This window comes from Eretmochelys imbricata, chromosome 5 (genome assembly GCF_965152235.1).
Source record: "Eretmochelys imbricata isolate rEreImb1 chromosome 5, rEreImb1.hap1, whole genome shotgun sequence".
Classification (NCBI taxonomy): domain Eukaryota; kingdom Metazoa; phylum Chordata; order Testudines; family Cheloniidae; genus Eretmochelys; species Eretmochelys imbricata.
The window spans coordinates 113,235,679-113,256,880 of NC_135576.1; the positions used below are offsets into that span (position 1 = coordinate 113,235,679).

General features: G+C 39.8%; 1 protein-coding gene across 14 annotated transcripts in view; it reads left to right on the forward strand.

Moving 5' to 3' along the window:
* DMRTA1 (DMRT like family A1) overlaps window positions 1-21,202 on the forward strand; it is a 238,354-nt gene that overhangs the window by 46,863 nt on the left and 170,289 nt on the right. For 13 of the 14 annotated variants that reach the window (XR_013346219.1, XR_013346231.1, XR_013346228.1 and 10 more), the window contains exon 2: window positions 7,070-7,170. The exons of the other annotated variant lie outside the window; for it this stretch is intronic. The gene's annotated coding sequence lies outside the window, so the exon portion shown is untranslated. The remainder of the gene's footprint in view (window positions 1-7,069; window positions 7,171-21,202) is intronic. 14 annotated transcript variants of the gene reach the window in all.

A 21,202-nucleotide genomic window follows, 5' to 3' on the forward strand; every position in this document is an offset into this window, starting at 1 on the left:
GTGTCTGAGGGGTTGTGAATGAGACAGAGGAGAGCCTAGTGGCAGGACTTGCTCATCAATTAAATAAGCTCCTGCATTTCTTTTACCACTCCTTCCTTGTTATGAACTCATCTGAGCTGAGCTTCTGCAACATCTCCTTGTGCTTTATGAGAGGCACTGATCCATTGCTTATATCAGGGGACTAAAAGTCAGAACTTCTAAGTGTTCTTCAGAGACTATGTAGTCTTAGGCCAATCATTTACGTTTTGTGTCCCTGTTTACCCAACTGTAAAATGGATGTAATAATATGTATTTGCCTCAGGTGCCTTCTTCCTCATTATTAATCATATTGAGCTGTTAGGTGTGTGTGATATTTTACAATCAATCAAATATACTGGGTGAGCAATGGTACAGACTTGCAGCAGGAGACTGGCAAATCTCAGGATTTGGCCTAGAACCTGTAAGCGCCATTGAGTTCAGTGGGAGATGCAGGTGCTCGGGACCTCAGGATTTGACTCAAGGGAAAGAAGTATGACAAATATGAATTTGGATTGGAATACATTTTAAGTCAATGATGTTTGTAAAGCGAAAGGTACCATAGAAATACAAAGGGCACAGGTTCAAGTATCATTGCTGAAAACTGATTTTAGATACTGATAATTCTGCACAGGTAGGCACTACCTCAATAAGTAGCTGAAATGTTTCCATTTATGACAGGCTACTATACCGGGAGATTAGCCCTCAGTTTTCCTTCAGAGTTGTCTTTTGGCTTAAGCAGAACATTGCTTTTTTGTGGCTACTTAGAGTTACAGGGCCAAATTTTGTGCTACCTTGTACCCTGTGTAACCCCACTGAGGTTGAAGAGATGGTGTGGGTGTTAATCAGTACAGAATTTGATTGATGAACCCACCCATTAAGGAGGAGAGCTCCATAACAGCATTTCTATTTTCACTGACAAGCACAGCTATCGCTGTGTAATGTGGTGCCTAAGTGAGATCTGTGGTGCTCTTCAGATCTATAAACCTCAATATTACCAAATGCTTTCTAGAACTTTTTTTTTAAAAAAGTGTACTGTAGATAAAACTTAGTTTTGGACATTCATATTCCTCCTTTCCTTGAATCTGAACCAGTCTGCCGTGGCCTCTTGTAATTCCTGGTAAACCCAAACTCACCATGTAGGCTCAATTGACTGACTCCTGTAAGGCACCCCTACTCTTTAATTGGTGGGATTTGTTTAGGTGGTGAAGTTTTTTGCTTGCGTCGCTCCCTTTATGATGGCAGGGCAGTGTGAGACCAGCGTGAGGTGGTTGGATCTGGAGACCGAGAATGGATGAGAGACACCTGCCTGTTTTGTATAGCAAATGATAATGCAAACCACAGGAAAAACACATAGAGAAGAACAAGGAAAAAACTGTGTTTAGAGAATATTAACTGTTTAGAGCCAGAGAAGAGTTAGTTTAGAAAGAGGAATTTCCTTGTTGCTCTACCCTGGGAGAATGCAATGGTACACTTCCCCATCTCAGTATGCATTTGACCTCCATCACCATAGCACCCAAATACCTCACAAACATTAATGAAGTTCACTGGGCAGCTCCTTGGAGGTAAAGCAGTGCTGTCATCCCCATTTTAACAGCTGGGGTACAGAGAGACTAAATGACTTGACCAAGGCCACACAGCGAAGCCTGTGGTATAGCTAGGAAACGAACCTGGATTTCCCAAGCATCAGTCTGGTACTCTAACCACATGATGATAGACCATCTTGCCTGCCGGCATATAGGGGCTACAGGACACTGGTTCTCTCCTGAACCAATGGCCTCATGAAATGCTTGGGACACTGCTACCGCTGCAAGCGTCCTCTTTTGAAGGAGATGTCAAACTGTGGGCCTAACCACATATGCTCATTAAAGACCTCATGTAACTCAAGTTTGAGTGTGTTAACCCTGGTATCCAGGCACAGATTCTAACTGGAATAACTAATCTAATTATCTGGACCTTTAAAGAGTAGTTTATTCTTCAGTCTTCAGCCTTAAAAATCTGTTGTCATGTTGCTTGGGTCAAATGGCTACATCTCAATGGCGATATAATGATGGCATTTATAGTGATCTTATTACTAATAATAAGATACTTTTTTATTTTCTTCATGTGAAGTGGTATTTACATAGGAAGATATATTTGTGGAAAAAAATAACACTTTTTAGTCCTTATGGTCTCTCTATCTCAGTCACCATTTTGCACTGTTTTGATTTTGGTTTTTTCCCTCCATAAATATTGGATTATTAGTGTATTACTTTAACTTAAAAATTTGTTCTCTTTCTTGCCCCTCGCCCCCCAATGCTTATAAATTTGTCTCCAAACTTGGCTCCAGTCTGAAACTTGTCATTGAAGCATTCAGCTATTGGGCAACTTTTTAAAATAAACACAATTTCAGCTGCTTTATATTACATAAGACGAGTGCAAAAAGCTAGCTAGACATTTTCCGAGATACTTCGTAATACCCTGATGTGTAACCCTTCAGAGTAAGGGTTTTAGATGTGAGTGGGTCACTTCGATTTTAATGGAAGGCTTGTGACATTTCTGTTACCTGATGCTCCTTTGCATTACAAGTCAGATATTCCGAATAGAGGACTAATGAGTAAAAACCTATGTGCACCCTCTCCCATCTAACCTCATCACTCTGCTATTTTTGCACATGCAAATTGGGTAACTGATCTCTTAACAATCTGTAAATTAAATATATTTAGGATCAAATGCAAGATTTTTGCAGTATACTTATTGTATCTGGACTTGTGCACAGGATAGAAGTTACAATTTGCAAAAGATTTTGAGATATTGAAATTTGGCTTCATCCCAATCGGAGGGTAAAAAAATGAAAATTTCAAAATTTTCCATGAAGGAAAATTGAGTAGTTTTTTTTGTTTCTTTTTCAGGACATTTGAAATGTTTAATTTTTGTCAACTTTGACTTTTTTATTTTGTGTTCTATTATGTAATGTAATATTGTATATTATAATAAAAATAAAAAGAATTTTGAAACAGTCATTTCAAAATGAAAATTCAAAACATTTCATTCCAAAGTGTCAAATTTCTTTTGTTTTATTCCAAAATGAAATTCTGGAGAAATCAACCTGATTTTGCAAAACTATTAAAATTTTGATGGAACCTCATATTCTGAAGAAATATGATTTTTTTGGTCAAGTTTCTCCAGCCAACACTAGCTGTACCCTCTTGTTTTGAATGTTTGACAATTTTATCTGTGGCTGTGAGTGGTGTCACTTGCCTTGTAAAATGGAAGGGGGGGGGGAATATTCCCATCTGAAAGAGTAAGAAACACAGCTGGGAGATAAAACAATTTCTGAAAATCAAGAGAATGCCTTGTTCCTTGTATCCGCTCTCACACAGGCCCCTTGTACATCTTTAAAGCAGCAGAGTCTGATGGTCTGAGGATAGAGCAGCAGCATGAGAATTCTAATCCTAACTCTGAACTGCCTTGCCCTGTGAATTAGGGCAGCTCGTTTAACCTTCTTGTGCTTCAGAGTCTCAATATGTAAAATGGGGATACTACTAATTTCTTTTTCAGAAAAATATTAGTACTTTAGTAGCATTTAGAGTCCCCAATCAGATTGCGTCCCATTGTGCTAGTCACTGAAAAAAGGTAGTTAGTCTTTATCTCACTAGGGTGTTGTGAGGATAAATATTTGTACAATGTTTAAAAGATGCAGATGCAGGCTCAGAGCAGGGAGGGGTACAGCAAACTGAATGCTCAGAAATGGAGAGGAGCTGAGCAGACAGGTGTGGAGTAGATTTGCTATGAGTGTAGAGAAACAGAACAAGCTGCTGCTTTCTAATGGGAACACAGAAACAGAGCTGGAGGAAGGCAATCCAATGGAGAGGCTGCTGGGTGGCTGGGAATGAGGTGGGGGGGAGCACTGCAGCATGAGGCTGACAGAAGTCGAACTATGTTTTAGACCAGGGACTGTCCAGTGGCCCTATTGTTAGTGCTTTGTAGAACTGGTGGGAAAACTCTGATATTTCATCCTATGGAAAACTCTGATAGTTCAGTATATGTTTTTGTCCAGAAATGAGAAATCAAAATAGTGAACACTTTTTGGGAAGAAAAGTTCAGAAAAATTTCAAATGGGAAATGCTGAAATTTAAAATTTTTGAACATTTTTGGTGGAAACAAAAGTTTTCAGATTTGATCAGAAAAAATGTTTCAATATATTTGAAATGTCTATTTGAAATTAAACGTTTTTTATTTAGAAATGTCCTGTCCAAAAATTGGACTGCATTGCCAGAGTTTACCTTTTTTCCCCCCCCAACACACTTCAATTCTGATGAAACCCCATGTTTCAGTGGGAAAAGTTTTTGGGGTCAGCAAGTTTTGACCTGTTCTGTGCTATTATATCCGAGACCAGTGTTTAGTTTCTGGGTCTGGTCCAGTAATGGCAGCTCCGCAGATTATCACAAAAGTCATATGGCTGATGTAGGAGAAGGGCTGATGGGCTCTGAAGGGTGTTCCATCTAATCGTCCCTTCAGATCCTGGGGTGATGGAAATAAAACCTAAAACTGGGTAAGACTCTTCCAGCAATAGGTATTTATTATAATTAACTAATAAATGAATGCAGTGTCCTGTCCCTTTGACGAGCTAATCCAAACAAACATAGCCCTCCAAATACAGGACCTTAAAATATGGTCTTTACACGTAGGAGGGGAAAAAAGAGTTAGGCTTACTTCAGCCTGTCTCGCTGTGCTGTCCCTCCATTTCAGAGCTCCCAACTCAGTAACATCTTACTCTGGTAAACTGGTACAGACCAGGGAGAGAGAGCACACCCAATCCATCAGAAAGAGCACACAGTGGGAACTCAAATACTCCATGGAAACCTTTGTCTAGCCAAGGAGAAATATAGGCAGAAGGGGACTGATGAAGAAAGATCATTTCAACTTTAACTGGAGTTCTCAGTAGTCTTTGATAGTCAAAGTTCATTATTCAGGACACAAATTCAGATTTCATTCCTGCCAAGTATGGTCTGCAAACATTCCAAATATCCTGTTCTAAGGCCAAAAAGGTGAAGGGACTTCGGATAGAGAGGAACAGCCCTGTACACTCAGAATGCTTCAAATTCAGGCATTCACAAGACAGTGCCTGAAAGACCAAATCTTTGCAGAAAGCTTCTGCTAATGCCAGGGACCAAATGACTCTTTGAGAAAACTGAAGTCCTCAATCTACACACTTATAAAATAATAAAACAGGGATGAAATTATTGGTACTGACTATTTTGCTGTAATGTGCATTCCTGCACTTGAGAACTGCATAGTTGAGTAAGTCCTTTTCCACTGCTAGTAAAGTACCTGATAGCTGTTTAAGAGAAGAGAGGTCTCATACTTAACATACAAGGGAGAAATTCACCCCTGTACAGGAGCCCAACAAATCCCATGTGAGCCCTATTCGGAGGATTTAAGTGGTGCATAGGCCTTGTGCTGGGCCTCTGAACAGGGGGGATCTTCAGCCCCAATGATTTCTCTGGTATATATTGCCAATTCTTTAAACTCCAGAAATCCTGCTGAAGGATAGAGCTAGTACAAGGGATGTGACAGATGATAGGCCTGATTCTGATTTCACTTTCAGTGGTGCAAATGCAGTATAATTCCATTGTTTTATTATTTTTCTTCAGTGGAGTTACTCCAGGTATGTATTGGTGTGAGATCAGAGTCAGGCCTGAGAGATACTATATATGAAGTATTATTACTATTATTGAGCATTTTGAAAGAAATGTTGAAAACTGAGTTGTACACCACTACTATACATATATATAATATCCCTATTCAGGCTTTCATAGTTTTGTGGGTAATTGTATATCACTTTGATACCTTCTGCAGTATCACAGCAAGATAGATTTGCCATGAGTTGTCTTTTGCTCTTTTCTTATTGTTCTTGTGTAGAAGCCATGTAGGTTCCAAATACCAATGTTTTACTAACTATATGTTAACACACAAGGCCTAGTTATATACATACTGCTGCCCTTGCTGGTTTCTGACAGCTTCTAAAATATAGAACAGGGTTAATGCCACTAGCAGGTTACAGTTATTTAAAGAATACTACCCATATCCTATTTGCTACTTCATGATTTTGGTAAAAAAAACAGCCTAGTTTTTGTTCTCAGTTACACTGGTAAAAATCTGTACAAATGCCACTGACTTATTTGCGTTATTTCAGACTGACAACAGTGTGACCTGAGGTCAGGATTTAGTCTAATTTGCCTTACATTTTGTTTATGCTTGTGAGACTTTCTCTTATTCAGAGCACACTGATGAGGTGAATATTTGCTTTTCATTAGAGCTGATTTAAAAAAAAAAAAATCAAAGGTCCATCTCATGGGAAATTCCAATGTTTTGCCATTTTCATCCTGAATCTGGATGTAAAATCCAAATCTCAATACTTTCAGAATTAAAAGTTTGAGAAATGTCGAAACATTTCAACATTCTCATACTAAAAGACTTTATTATTATTTGTGAAATTGAATAGAAACATTTAATTTTGAGTCAGTTTGCCATTAAACTGCATCCACTGAGCTGCCATGGTGACTCATGGGAGTTGTAGTTTGGGTGTCTTCTGCCCCCATGTTCCCTGCCCAGACTACATCTCATGATGCTGTATATCGTGGGACTCCCGTGAAGCTCTGTGGCAGCTCAGAAGGATGTAGATTAATGTTGAACTGACAAGAACTGAAACATTTTGGTTTGGTTTGACGTTTCAGTTCAGGTTGAACTTGTCCAAAATGTGTTTTTGTTTTGGGTTGAATCCAACTGAAACAAAATATTTAATTTCTATTTTCTCAGTTAAAAAAAAAATTAGATAAAATCAACATTTTCCACATGGAATTTTACAGAAATGAAATTTTAATTGAAAAAACATTTTAATGGGAAATTCCTGACCAGCTCTAATTTTCCTCTGCAGGGCACTTTTAAAATGACTTAATTTTTTTTCTTTCGTTTATCTTAAAGCTGACTTTCACAGAGATTTTTAGATCTCTGAGCTTAGAGGTTCATTGAGCACACTATTAAATTAATACCTTTTTTTTTTTTTTTTTAGGGTCTGTGATGTCCATTCCTCCCATGCTTCACTACTTCTGGCTCAGTTCATGCTAGGACATTACAGTGGAATGTTTGATGTAGCCATGGAACGTCGCTATAGTATGGACCCAATTTATTATTACAATATGAAATGGTTTTCTAAAGATTTAAAAAAAAAAATCAGACTTTAAATGAGTGGGTATAAATTACAATTCAAATAGTTAAAGGTACATATCTCAGTATACCTGAAGGGATGATATAGATGTAAGATACCTCAGGAATAGAAGTCTATCTCTGTATAAAGGAAAACTGCAGGTCGTGCAGAGGCCTCCCTTTCAAAAGGAAAGCAAATATCTTCCAGGAAAAAAGGCTGTGCAGACTCTGAAATACTACGAAATACACCCACTCTCTGTAGGCCCACAGGCTGCATGGCCAGGGTGGAGCTAAAATTTGTTTGTCTGGTAAGATAAACAAAAGATCTGGAAACACTTTGGTTCACCACACAGACTAAAAGATTGTGGAGTCAGGACCAGTTCTGAAGTGGAAAATACTTGCCTGCTCAAAACCCCTAATTTCTTGAATTGCCAATATTAAGGCATCTCATAGCTTTCGTTTAAATCCTCTGGGGAGGGGAGTGTCTTTTTTTTTTTTTTGTACTGCTGTAGTTCCATTGATGCAAACCTCCAGTGTAGCCGGGCTGTCTGAGTGTAAGACCAGTGTGATTTTTTTTCCCTCTGATAAGTTACTGGGGGTAAATCACAAAGCTACATTGATTATAGTTGGACTGGTACAAAATTCCCCAGTTTAGACAAGTCCTTAGAATGCACTGGTGTAGCCTCGCCATTGTAGTGTGTCCGATGAAGACATGCTAGGTCGACAGGAGAGCGCCCTCCTGTCAGCGTAATTACTCCACCTCAACTAGAGGCAGAAGCTATGTTGGCGGGAGAGTGTCTCCCGCTGACATAGCGTGGTGTGGACACCGGTTGAAGTCAATGTAACTTTTTCACACCCCTGAACCATGTAACTTACGTCGACTTAAGTGGTAATGTAGATAAGCCCATAAACTAAAAAGGGAGGTTAGTGGGTTGTAATAAGCCATAAATCCAGTGTCTTTATTAAGACCATGATTTTTAGTGTCCAGCAAAGTTATGAATTTAAGCTCACAGGCTCGTCTTTTGAAGGTGTTTGTGCAGGTTTCCTATGAGGACAAGGACTGAGAAGTCAGACACAGAGTAAACACTTCATGAAAAGTGCTTCACCTACAGGTGACGTGGTGGTTTGGTCTTTTAACATTTTTCTGTCTGCGTTCTTTTGAGAGTGTAGTGATTGTCTGGTCTCACTCAGATAATAATGAGAGCACAATTCAGCCAAGGAAACTGACCTGCCAATGAAGAATGACTTTTACATTATCTTAAATACAAGTCTGAGGGCATCAAGCATTGAAGAAGAATACTTTAAATGTATAAGAGTAATTTAGATAACTTATGACAAGAAGAATGCTTCTGATCCAAATGACTCGGAAGGCTGGAATCCGCTTCAATAAAACTCTGCCTGGCTATGATCTCGATCTACATGTATAAGTAGCAGCAATGCAAGTACTCTGTCTTAAACAACAAAGCAGTAGAATAGCTAGTACCACGTAACTGAGAAGGGATGAAGAGAAGGGAGTTACAAGTTACCTTGTAAGAGAAGGTAAGGTAAGAGAACTCCCTTCTCTTCATGTGCTGGTATAATAATGCCTGCATCTGTAATTTTCGCTCCATGCATCTGAGGAAGTGGGTTTTTTACCCACGAAAGCTTGTGCCCAAATAAATTTTAGTCTTTAAGGTGCCACCAGACTTCTCGTTGTTTTTGTGGATACAGACTAACAGGGCCACCCCGCTGATACTTGAGATCCATAATAGTCGCTTCTAAGCTCGCCTCTTAAGTTTCCACGCTTCAGCTTCATACCACTCTGTAGTATAGCCGTATCTTCATAAATAGTCCCAGTGACTTAAGTGGAACCATTTAAGTGAAGTCTATTAATGGTTTGCAGGACTAGGCCAGAATTCACAGCTTGTTAGAGGAGGAATGTTGTTAGATTATGGTATTTTAGACTATTTGTTTTCTATCAAGAAAGGTAAGTTTTCCTGCAATGTTCAATGAAACAGACAGAAAGGAACCCTTTGTTGCTATAATCATTTGATTCATTTACCAGGGGCTTTTAGTTTCTTTAGTTGTTGGCATGTTTTATAAAACTTAGATACAGAGTTATCACCAAAGGAGTGTCCATTTCGTGTTAACTAGGTTTCCATGGGATTTTTGAATTGATGTAATGGGGAATGTTTTTAATAGGAGTATTTGATAAACAGCTTTCCTAAGATGCAGCACCAAGAAAGTTATAGACCCAAATAAAGTATTCGTACGTTCAATTTGGATTTTAATATTCATGGATGAAAATCTTATCCGGCTTAAAAAGACAGCTGAAAATCAGTTGAATAAGTGGCTGGATATCTTCAAACGTTAAAACGGACAGCTTCTGTCCTTTTTACAATGAATATAATTAGCTATAACCTACAGGAATTCAAGTAAATATCTTGGATGAAATCCTGACTCTGTTGAAGTCAGTGGGAGTTTTGCCATAGTCTTCAGTGGAGCCATGATATCATCCCTCTCCTTTAACTCTCTGAGCTAGGAATTCAGATTACTGTTTGCATCTTTATTGTGTCTCATAGGAATTTCAGTGTGGGGGGTATAGTGAGCCAGCAGTTTTGTAAATAAACATTGTTTTTTTTTCTATTCAATTTTTGGGAGTGCAAGACCTTTTTATTTTAGTTAAAGAGAATGTTTAAAGAATGTCTGCAGCTATTCCTAAGGCCAATGTATCATCATACTAATTTAAAAAAAAACCCCTTTGCGACTTTTCATTGTAAATACCATGGATCTCAAGTTTTTTCCAAAGGCTTTGCAGTCTTTGCTGAGGAAGACATAAGGAGACAATTTGGTGATGAAAGCAGGGAATTGGACCTAGGACTCCTGTATTCCCTGTCGCTGATTTACTTTGTCACTGGGCAAATCTTCAGCTGGTGTAAATTGTCATTAACATCAATGGAGCTTTGGTAATTTACATCAGCTGAGGATCTGTCCCCCTTTGCCTTGGTTTAGCCTCTTGGAAAAATAAATAGAATTATGCCTTCCTCACAAGGGTGTTTGATGCTTAAATAGTGAATGGATGTAAATTGTCTATGGATCCTTGCATGGAAGAAACGAAAAAAAGTGCTTATTGGTGTTCTTAAAAATCAGAAACGTTTATAGGATTAGAACTATTAGGAAGGTGAGCTGTAATAACTCTGGGGACTCTCATATATTCATGAAGAAACTTTGCTACCCAGATCATAGGGCAGGTTCCAAACAAAATTAAGTCCTGTTAATGATTGGCTATTTTTAAACAGGGTGGGTATATTTGGACACGGTTTATATAATGTTTAATTGTCAGTATTCTGTTTGTTTAATATATCAGTAGTATTCTGGGATAAAATGCATGACGTGAAAGAGAAGGTTTCTACTAGACACAATCCCATTGTTTATGTATCAAAAGGTAAATATTTGATGCCATATATAGCTCACCACTGGCTGTGAACTAATCTCAGATTGTGTGCCATACTGATCATAAATTGGATTTTTACCGTAAGTCATTGTGGCTTTGAAATAATACTTTAGAAATGAAACATGATTTGCATTTGAAATGCTTTCGTTCTACATAAGATTTTTAGAGTGAACTCTTGTGTCAGAATGATTGTACAAATACTACAAACTAAGCTGCTAGGGACACTGCTGTATGTGCTTTGCTAACAAAGCACCCTAAAATGATGCCAAAGAGCTATCAAGGTAGAACTCTTTGGATCCACTGTACTACTTCTAATGTGCTTTATCTTACACATTACAGCAAATTGAAGGCAGAAGCAGCAGCACTGTGACTGGCCCAAGATAAGGAAGGCTGGGGAGGTAAAGCACCAGATGGAGAACATATGACATAACCAGCTAGAGTGAAGGAAGGTTGGGCGGTGGTGTGTTAGGAGTGGTGAGGAAGGAGAAGACCAAGCAGAAAACTGAGTTGAAACAGAGCTTGAAGTTCCTCATTCTCACTAACTAAGCTTGTGGTACTGTAGATAGCAGTGGTACCGAATTTGTGTGGGACAGAACTAAATCACCAGGCACCACCTGGCAATGTTTAAAATTTAGCAAAATGTTCAAAGCTAGCATAGCTTTAGAGATCTACAATGAAGTTGCACAGGGTGGTTTTGTTGAAAGAACTACCGCAATCTAGGTCTGACGAGGCCCGATTAACAAGGACTCTGCTTGTTTTTCAGAAAGCCTAACTTGTTCAGCAGGTTCTTGATGTTCAGTACACAGTGCCATCCACTGGAAATAATTAGATGATATCAACACCAGAGAATAACCTCTATCATTATGGGGATAAAGGGAGTGCACTTCAGAGTTTCCCAGTTTCTAAAACAAAGCCATTAGAACAAAACCATCAAACCCAAACTTAATTTGATGGATGTTAAAATTATTACAAAAAGATGCACTAGCTTTAGCTCTTTTTTGAGATAGGAGTCCCAGATCTGAACACAGTATGCCCAATGAGGAAGGCATTCTAATATCTTCAGTTTTATTGTCTCTCCTTTTCTTTGTACAAGCTCACATTTTGTTTGCTTTCTTGGCTGCTGCTGCCTATTGAGCAGAGGTTTTCACTGAGCTGTCCACAATGATGTCCAATCGTGTCACTTGTGGAATAATCTCTTTCCTTAGTTGCTATACTTAAGCTAGAACCCAGCAATGTGTATGGGTAGTTCAAATGGTTCCTTCCCATATGCATTACCTTGCACTTGTTAACCATGAATTTCATCTGCGGTTGTGCTCCCCATTCATGTAGCTTTGGCTCCCTGCCTCATGGTGAGTAGTGTGTCTAGTAAGGTACTATTCAAAGTGACCCAGGGTGTCACAACTGAGGTCTTCGGTTAGGTCTCTGTGAAGTTCTCTGCAGTTTGTTAGTCATGATAAACCTCAATAATTTTGGTACTGAATGCAAATTTTGTGACCTCACTGTTCACTCCCTCTTCCGGATCATTAATAAACCTACAGTTTTAGGCCAGAATTAAAACAATATTTCTTTAAAATCTGAAGTGAATTAGGGGTTGTCTTTTAACATACCAAAACAAAAGATGTTCACTGCTGTCCAAAGAGTCTAACTCGCCCTACCACCACTCCATAGTTAAAAATGGAGGAGAGAACCTAATTTAATGGGCACATTTGGTTGAGATCTAGTGCCTGGGACCAAAGTAGATGAACCTCCACTTAAAAAAAATTAACATTTGGATGATCACTTCAGAATGGCATGTCATCCCTGATGGGTTTATAACAGGGTACCAAGTGACTACTAGAGACCTAAGCATTCATTTTAAAAAAAGTAAATTTCTACCTCTTTTTTTCTTGTGGGTCTAGATTTTACATATGAGCTGAATCTAGGGGCTTCTCAGTGGAGAGAGGAGGTTCCTCCCCGCAGCTCACAGAAGTGAGGTTAATCAGCCAAGCCTTTTGTAAAATGAGACTTACAAAAAGAGGTGTGTTCTCCTTTTAGAAAATTTCAAGCTCCTCACATCCAGTAAAATGCCCAGAAGGCCTTAAACACCTTGCAGGATTGAGGGGCTTGGGATGGCAGTTACATGGTCTGTAGTGAATTGTTACTGAAGTCGCTTGGGATCATGAATTGGGCATGGCACTCTAGCTAGCAAGTTGGGTTTATGCATGTGGTGTGTGGCTCCTGAAACTGTGAGGGTCTAAGAAGTTGTAATGGCTGCATTGGGTCATTGACATTGGTCTCGGGTATAAATATACTTGAAGCTTTGATGTACTTTGTAGCCTTGAGTTTCTTCTCAGAGATGCTATGCTTATCTGTGCATGCCATGGAAGCTGCATCTTTCTCCAACTGGCAAGAGCTCAGTAATGCCATTTTGTGGTATAATCTCTTTCCACAAATGATGTTGACAAGAACAAAGTAGCTACACTTTTAGGGGTAAGGAAGTCAAAAAGGGTAGCAAAGGTTCTTATTCTCAAGGCAGCATGAACAAGTGGATTAGGCACTGGCCTGGGATTTAAAAGACCTGGGTTCTATTCGCAGCTCTGCCACTGATCTGCTGCATGACCTTGGGCAAGTTATTTCACCTTTTGGTGCCAGCTTTCCTTCCCATCCTTTGTCTGCCTAGTCTATTTAGGTTGTAAGATCATTCGGACATAGGCTGTCTTGTGTTTGTATAAGGCCCAGCACAATAGGGCCAAGATTTCAGTTGGGGCCTCTAGATGTTACTGTAATATGAAAAAAATAAAAATAAACCCAAATAATTAATCTATCACTGATACATACTCAAAAAGCAAAAAGATCTCTTTGGGTACCCAGCCATATCTAAACCCAAATCACACTTTTCTTTTGAAGTGTGGCAATGAAAACCAAGTAGTTACATTGTTAAAGAAGAAAGTGACCTTTAATCTTAAGTGTAAGGAAGCCTGCTGCTGTGTGCAAGCCCTCTCGCACTCTGAAAACATTGTTATGAAACTGTTCTACTGAGGCCTGTGGTCTTGCATGCATGCCACACTTCAGTGCTTACAAAATTCTTCTAGTCTCTTGAGGATGGCTTCTGATAAGGCCTTGCATTCCCAGTGTATTCTTTATAATTTCTCTTGCCCTCCCATGAACTATGACATAGGATTTTTAAAAAAAATTTGCCTGAGGGGTGTGGTGTATATCTTATCTCTCTCTCTATATATATATGAATGAATAAGGAAAGAGTAAAAGGCACAGATGTGTTGACAACATTCACTGAGGGAATGGCCTCATCTCTCTGAGGTTCCTTTGTGCCAGTCTTCATCTGCTGTTTAGAATGGTAGTTGAAGATAAATTCTAGACTCAGTCCTCTTCCAACAGTAAACAATGGCAAAATTTCCATGGACTTAAATGAAAATGGGATCAGACCTTAAATCTGCATGCAGATTATCTCCAGGTTCCATAAAAAATAACACTATGTAAGTCTATGCTGAAAACTTGTTAATTTGGTTTTACACTAGACTACTCAGGACTCTAGTAAGCAGAATAGTACAGTGAAATTTTCCTGTCTATCGGTGAGCTTCTATGGCACCCATAACCATAGCATGACTGACTCCTATAAAGTATCTATTTATCTATAAAGTATTTATCCTCACAACATCCCTGTGAGGTAGCGCTGTGAAGCAGGAAAGTATTATCCCAATTTTACAGATGGGGAAAGGAGTCGGAGATTAAGGATCTGATCCTAAATTGACCTACACCTTTTTACACCAGCCAGGAATTTCCCCCTCTGCAGTGAAGTAATTTTTAACTCTCAGACATTAATTACTGATAACTCTGGGAAGGGTAAATAGGTCTAGGGAGAGTGCAACAGAGGGAATTTGGGGGTCAGGATGGCTTTCTCTCTGCTTTTCTCCTTACTTGATTGGGAGGATGGGAAGTGCTATTGACTGGGCTAGGCTGGACAGAGCTTTGAGTGCTGATCAGCACTGCTGGCTCAGGGCTGCTGCTGCTAGCAACAATCAGGATGTGTGAAGTGAATATTTGGTTGACTTCAGAAAGCTGAATACAACAGTAGCCAGTGAGGTGTATATTCAATTGGCCCATCTTTCAAACCATACTTCCTGTTGTCCTACATGGAGAGTTAGCTCGACTTGTTTTTGTATTAGCAGAAGGGAACGTTCCCCTCCCAAACTCAGAGGTTTAGATTTGCCCTCCAGTGTTTCTAAGCAGGGAAAGTTGATGGGTAGAAAATGGCACCCATTTAAACCCAGTAATCCTGGTCTAACTGCAAAAGAGAACTTCTATCTTAAAATCTTTTCAGCTGAACTCCTCTCTCAAGTGGGACATGGAAAATAGGCTGTGTGTGCGGGAGCTGGTGTTACTGTACTATACTGATACTGAAACATTTAGCTGTAAGAGGGTGTTTTTTTTTTTTAATATTAGACACAGTTTCCCTTGGCTCACTGACTTTCTAAAATGTTACAGCGGTCAGACTGCCAGCAAAACATAGAAAACAATACTGCTGACATCAGTATATAACATGCAAGGAGACTGTTTGAGGACCTGTTTCAAAGAATAACAAGCATGTCTTAGATTCTTATATGCTGACATAATATCTGGAAGGCTGCTGCCCTCTGGTGAGTCAGCAGACAAAAGGCAATCATACGAGTCCTATTATCCAATCAGTTGGTTACAGGAACACACGTTGTTAACAAAAACAAATCCAGCCCCTTTATAGTTTATTTTCTTCATATACATGAAGATCACAAGGGCTAGAAAACCACAAATGTGAAACAAAGGACTTTTTTTTTCCCACTTCAAATATTTTCTTGATTGCTCCCCCCTTAAACTCTTCAGCTTGAGAGGAGTGTTCTCTCTCCCACACACACACACAATATGCTGTGTGTATATAGTGTATGATGTGATTTTAATATGTATACTTAGGCTGGAACGCTTTGTGGGAGGGGCCATCTTTGTTCACTGTTTGTATAGCACCTAGCACAACGGGGTCCTGGCCAATTATTGAGGCTCCAAGGTGCTACTACAAGACAAATGATAAAAAAAGATACATTATGTGCACACATTTTCTCTGCAGTCTCTACAAGGTTCATGAATGTTTTGTAGGTAGGTACAATGCAGAACTTCACAGAGAAAGAGAACACCATAGGAATATTATACTCTGCAACAGACAGTTTTTACATTATCTGCACTGTTTGCACAATAAATGAATTCACAGATCCGTTGCTCCTTGTCACAGAATAATGCTTAATCACTTTCCTGCTGATTGTTGCTGTAACTTTTGTGAAGTGCTGTTGCTCTTTCCATGGCTACTTCTGGTGTTCCTTAGGATTGTGGAAAATAACTAAAATATCTCAGCTCTCACAGAATATTAACTGTTGGCAACTGTTCACCTCTTAATGGTACCCTGGGATATTCTTCCAGAGGCAAGTGCTTACTAATCAGTAAGCATCAAATAGCTAACAAGTCTTTGTAACTCTGACCACCAGTAGTCAGGGGCAGGATTGGAGGCAGGAATGTTTCATTTCAGAAGCGTCTCCCCTCACACGCTGTCATGTGCCCACCACTAATGGAGAAAAAACATAAAGCCAAATAAAACTGGGCATGCACATAACTCTAGTCTGATTTTAATATTACCCACAGGGTCCATTAACAATGCCAAATATCTTACTTTAAAAAGGAGACATGACTTCAGTTGTGGAAAATTCAGAAAGGGGTCCTGGAAATAACTGTCCTTATTAGATACAACCTGGGAATAAAAATGAAATGTCTTCTTTGAACAAAGTATTAACAAAAGACCATGGGTGTCTTTGTTTTGAAATTTGGGCCATGGTATCTCCCCAAAATGTATACTTTTCCTCTCAGGTTGGTGGTAAACCATACTGAAGTTGCTGGTTGTCTCTACATCAATGATCCATTTAAATGAGTTAAATTTTCCTTCCCTTCACCTGTATGGCAAGACTCTGGTCAGTGGGAAAAGAATCTTAAATCCTTTGGGTAAAATTGTGGCCTCACTGAATTCAATGGCAAAACACCCTGTGCCTTCAGTGAGGTTAGGTTTTCGCTCTTTGTGCTTTTACTTTCTTGGCCCAAATTGCCATAGAACTTCTCCCCAGGCCCTGAAGTCAGATAATGTAGGGTATAATCAGAGTAAACCAGTGTAGCTCTATTCATTTCAATTGCACTTATCTAATTTGCAGGAGTTGAGGATTTGGCCCACTGTCTTTATCCTTGCTTCTCATTCGTTAAACTCTGTCAGTGCATTAAATATGTTTTGTGCATCCCAGTCAATCAGGCAAAGGGGGAATTTGGGCTGGGTAACCAATTGGGTGGTAAAATAACCTTCCTGAACTGCCCATGTGAGAGTCTGTCCAGGCGAACTGCACCTGCCAAACCAAAACCTGCAATACTATTTGTATTATGATGTTTATATCACAACGCAAATGGTATCACAAATCCTGGGGATCAGAAACAGGACATACAGCACACACATATTGCTCTCCATTATCGAGTCACTTTTCCAGACTATGGAGCTGAGAGAGAATCCCATCACTTTTTCCTTCCACCATGGTGAAAATTTCCTTGGTTCTTTTATTGTTTACAATAATTGTCTCAAACATTTCTCTAATATAATCCCAGTCAGTGTGGGTTTCTGGCAATAAGGAGCTATAGAAACTATGGAAGATAAGTATACATATGAATCAAGATAGACAAGGCCAATAGATTCTCAGATTTTAAGGTCCAATAAAATAGGCATGCCTAGGCTGTGAATCATACTGGGGCTTAGGTGAGAACCAGGCTACCAAGCAGGTTGGTGAGTCAGAACTTAGGTGGCTTTGTGCATTGGCAGCGGAATAAGGATTTTTGAGGATCCCAGTGGTGCCCGAAGCCTGGTCTACACCTCAGAGTTAAGTTGATGTAAGGCAGCTAAGCGTCTATGCTAAAATGTAGCTCCCACTGAAGTAACTCGCCCACTACACAGACTTAACTTCACCTCCACAAGAGGCATAGCGCTTGGGTCAATGTAGTTAGGTGTACGATGGGTTAGGTGTAGACGTTGTATTGCTTACATCGACTGTTGCTGCCTTTCAGAAGCCATCCCACAATGCCCCACACTGACAGTTACATCGGTGCAAGCGCTCCTGGTGAGGCCATACACCGCCAACACAAGGAGCGTAGAGTGGACTTGCAAAAGTGATTTAATCACTGGGGTCACTGTACATCAACGTAACTTAGGTTGACTTAATTTTGTAAAGTGGGCTTGCCCTAAATGTTGGACATACGCATTTAAGGAGGCAGGTGCTAAAGTCCATTTGTGGATCTAGCCCACAGACCTGTAATGTGACACATGGCCAGAGTTTTAGAGGTATTTAGGTGCTTAAAGATATAGATAGGTGTTTAGTGGGATTTTCAAAATTCCATTGGGAGATGGCTTCTTTTGAAAAATCCCATTATGTGCACGTTTGAGCACCCAAATACCTTTTAAAAAATCTGTCCCTTTGAATGCTAAACCACTTAGCCCTTTTGAAAATTTTACCCATAGAACCTTAGCTCCCTGCTTCAGTTCTAATGAGTGGCTCAGAGCGTTCACAGCTCAAATGAAAATAAGATTCCATCTCAAACACAAATAATACTACTGGGCAGTTCAGTATCAGAGCATGGGAGGTGGGGCTCACTCCAGAGCATTCTGTAAGTCTATTGAAAGAGAGTCTGTTGTGGGGAAATTTCAGGGAATTTCTTCCTTGTTAATCTTTTAATCTAATAGGGGAAGGGACACTTCAGAGAGAGTCTATAGCAGGCACCAGTTGTTAATTGGTAAGTTTGGGAACAGAATGTGGAAGGGTTACGGGATGTCAGTTGACAAACAGGGGGCTACTATTCTTTCTAAGTAATTCATTGTTTCATGTGGAGGATACAATTGATGAGCTAGGTAGATTTGGGAAGTATAGCTATTGCACAAGACATGAATGTCCGTATTTCTTTGTCACTAATGATGGCAGGATAAATCAAATGAGTCTCTGGTGGGATTGCTCACTGCCCCAGATGCTCAGTGGTGAGGTGCAGTGTTAGCAGGAGGAAGTAGCAAGCATATTGAGGGTTGCCAAATCATTTAGGCCCCCAATGGGGACTACTGCGACACCACAGACATCTAGGAAACTCTTCTGGTTTTGCTTGAGGTGGCAAGGCTGGAGCACCAGTGGGTGGGTTGATTGCTTGCTTATGCCCACAACAGGAAGTTAAGGGGATAGCTGGTGACAATTGCACTAACAAAAAGTGCTTCCTCTCCCCCTTCCCCCGCCCCAGTAATTTCCTCTTCTGCTGAAAAATTGATCTTGGAGACAAATGGTAGGTCTTAGTGGCAAGTGAACTTAAACAGCTATTCCACTATACATACACACATCCTAAAATTCCACAATAGTATACTCCTGGAGAAGATTACCCAACATTTTGCTATCCTATAAAGAGGAACTATAGGAATCAGGCAGAAACCCAAGAGTGTTTATATATTTTATATGCAATAAAAGATCTGATTTTTTTTCTTAAGTAAAATACTAGTCACAGTAATAATTTGAAGAATGCCTATTATGTCATCCCAAGGATTTATGTTCCATATTCTAGTGCATCAAAACTATTCCAGAGTAGAGTTCTTTGCAGTGTCTGAAACTATACAAGCTGCGGTAATTAGATCCCTAACATACATTGGCCATGCCAAATTCTTCTGGGCTTTTGGCAAAGATGCTGGGAAAATTATACTGTGGTTTGATTCACTAGAATTATAGGAATCATGCTCCACAAAGGTAATGAGGGGTGAGATATTAAAATATATGGAGATATTGCAGGATCTATAGAGACCTGTGGGAGCTGGGATGCATTAAAGACAGTCCTGAAAATGTTGGGGATGAGAGTCCTTTGTTAAGAAACAGTTTTAATAATTTAGTAGATCTGGAAATTTTGGGGTGATGACATGAAAATAATCACACAGCAGGTACTTTGCAGAGGTCATTGGAGACTATAGTGGAAGTCTGAAGGAAACAAAAAGGAAAAAATAGGAATGAGCAAGGTCCACCCATGCCCAACCCCTGTAATTATATGTGGCAACCAACCATGTGATTCTAAACCGATCACTCCTGTTCATTGTTCCAGGGAAGAAACCTTGGAACCCGTTTCTCATAATGCCTGGGAGGGAAAAATCCTTTCTGAGTTCAAATATGACAGTTCGTCATCAATGTGTATATGTTCAAGAATCACCATAGCTCAATATCTAATCCTATTTACAGCAGGAGATAACATGGGCATCCAGCTGACCATGGTCTGAAAGCTCAGGGAAATACTATTTTAATATTCTAGATCACTTATGTTGCAGTTAAAACATTCATTAATCCTGACAACAGAAACAACATCATCTAGTGGTTAAAGCCTGGGACTGGGAGCCATGAACTCCTGAGTATTAATGCTGGTTCATGTGTGGCCTTGAGCATGTCCCTTAACCTCTCACTGTGTTTGAATTCGAATGATGATAATAAGATGAGAGAAAATTGTCTAGTGGTTAGGGCACTAGGCTGGGACTTACCCCAAGCTGGGTCCCCTGCTCTGCCACAGACTTACTGTCTGACTTTGGGCAAGTCATTTAATTTATCTGTGTCTTGTTCCTCATGCGTAAGTGGGGATAATAGCACTTCCCTACCTCACAGCGGTGTTGTGAGGATAAATACATTTGAAAGATAGTACCATAATGAGGGCCATATAACCACTTAAGTTAGAGACATGCCTACCTCAGAGGGAAGTGATGAAGACTAATGTGTCTGAAATGCTAGGCACATGTATTTAGTTTATTATTACAATGCCCCTGAGGATGGGGAAGGCCAAGACAGAGAAGTTAATGTTATGTCTACGGCTACAGCAGGAACTGGTACCAGAATCTGTTATCCAAGAGGTCACAGCTCCTGGTCTGGTATTCAGATAATTAGACCACGCCCAGCTCTCTAAACTGGGGGAAAAGGTGGCATGGCAACTGGCACAGTAGGTGAAACAGCCATATTGAAAATGATTCAAGTCACTCTATGAAATGGGGAAGAGTACGCTAACTTAAGTCACCATGAAAATGAATATGAAATTTAGACTGCTGTATGGATGAAAATTACCTTTACCCATACAAATGCCAAAGATGTGGTCTTTATGTGGGAATGGAACTAAACAGGGTTTGGGAATGTCATGCGCTCCACCCAAATCTATAGCCAGGCTACAGGGATCCAGCACACCCCTTCCAGTTTAAGGGCTAGCCTAGGAGCTGGGGATTTCCAGCTGTTGGATCTATTTGAAGGTAAATCCAGTTGATCTTGCCTTGATGATGACTTATTCAGAGCTGGCAGTGAGCTCATCTTAATGGTGTGCAGGAGTTGGAAAGCCCTTTCCCTGTGTTGCTGTAGAGGTTTGGCTCTGTGGTTTGGAACTGTGTAGGCTCTTTTCAAAGGAATGAATAGGGCCCTTTGAAACTATCCACCTTGGAGTGCAAAGTTACCTGACAGAGGGACGATGACAGATCTATCATAT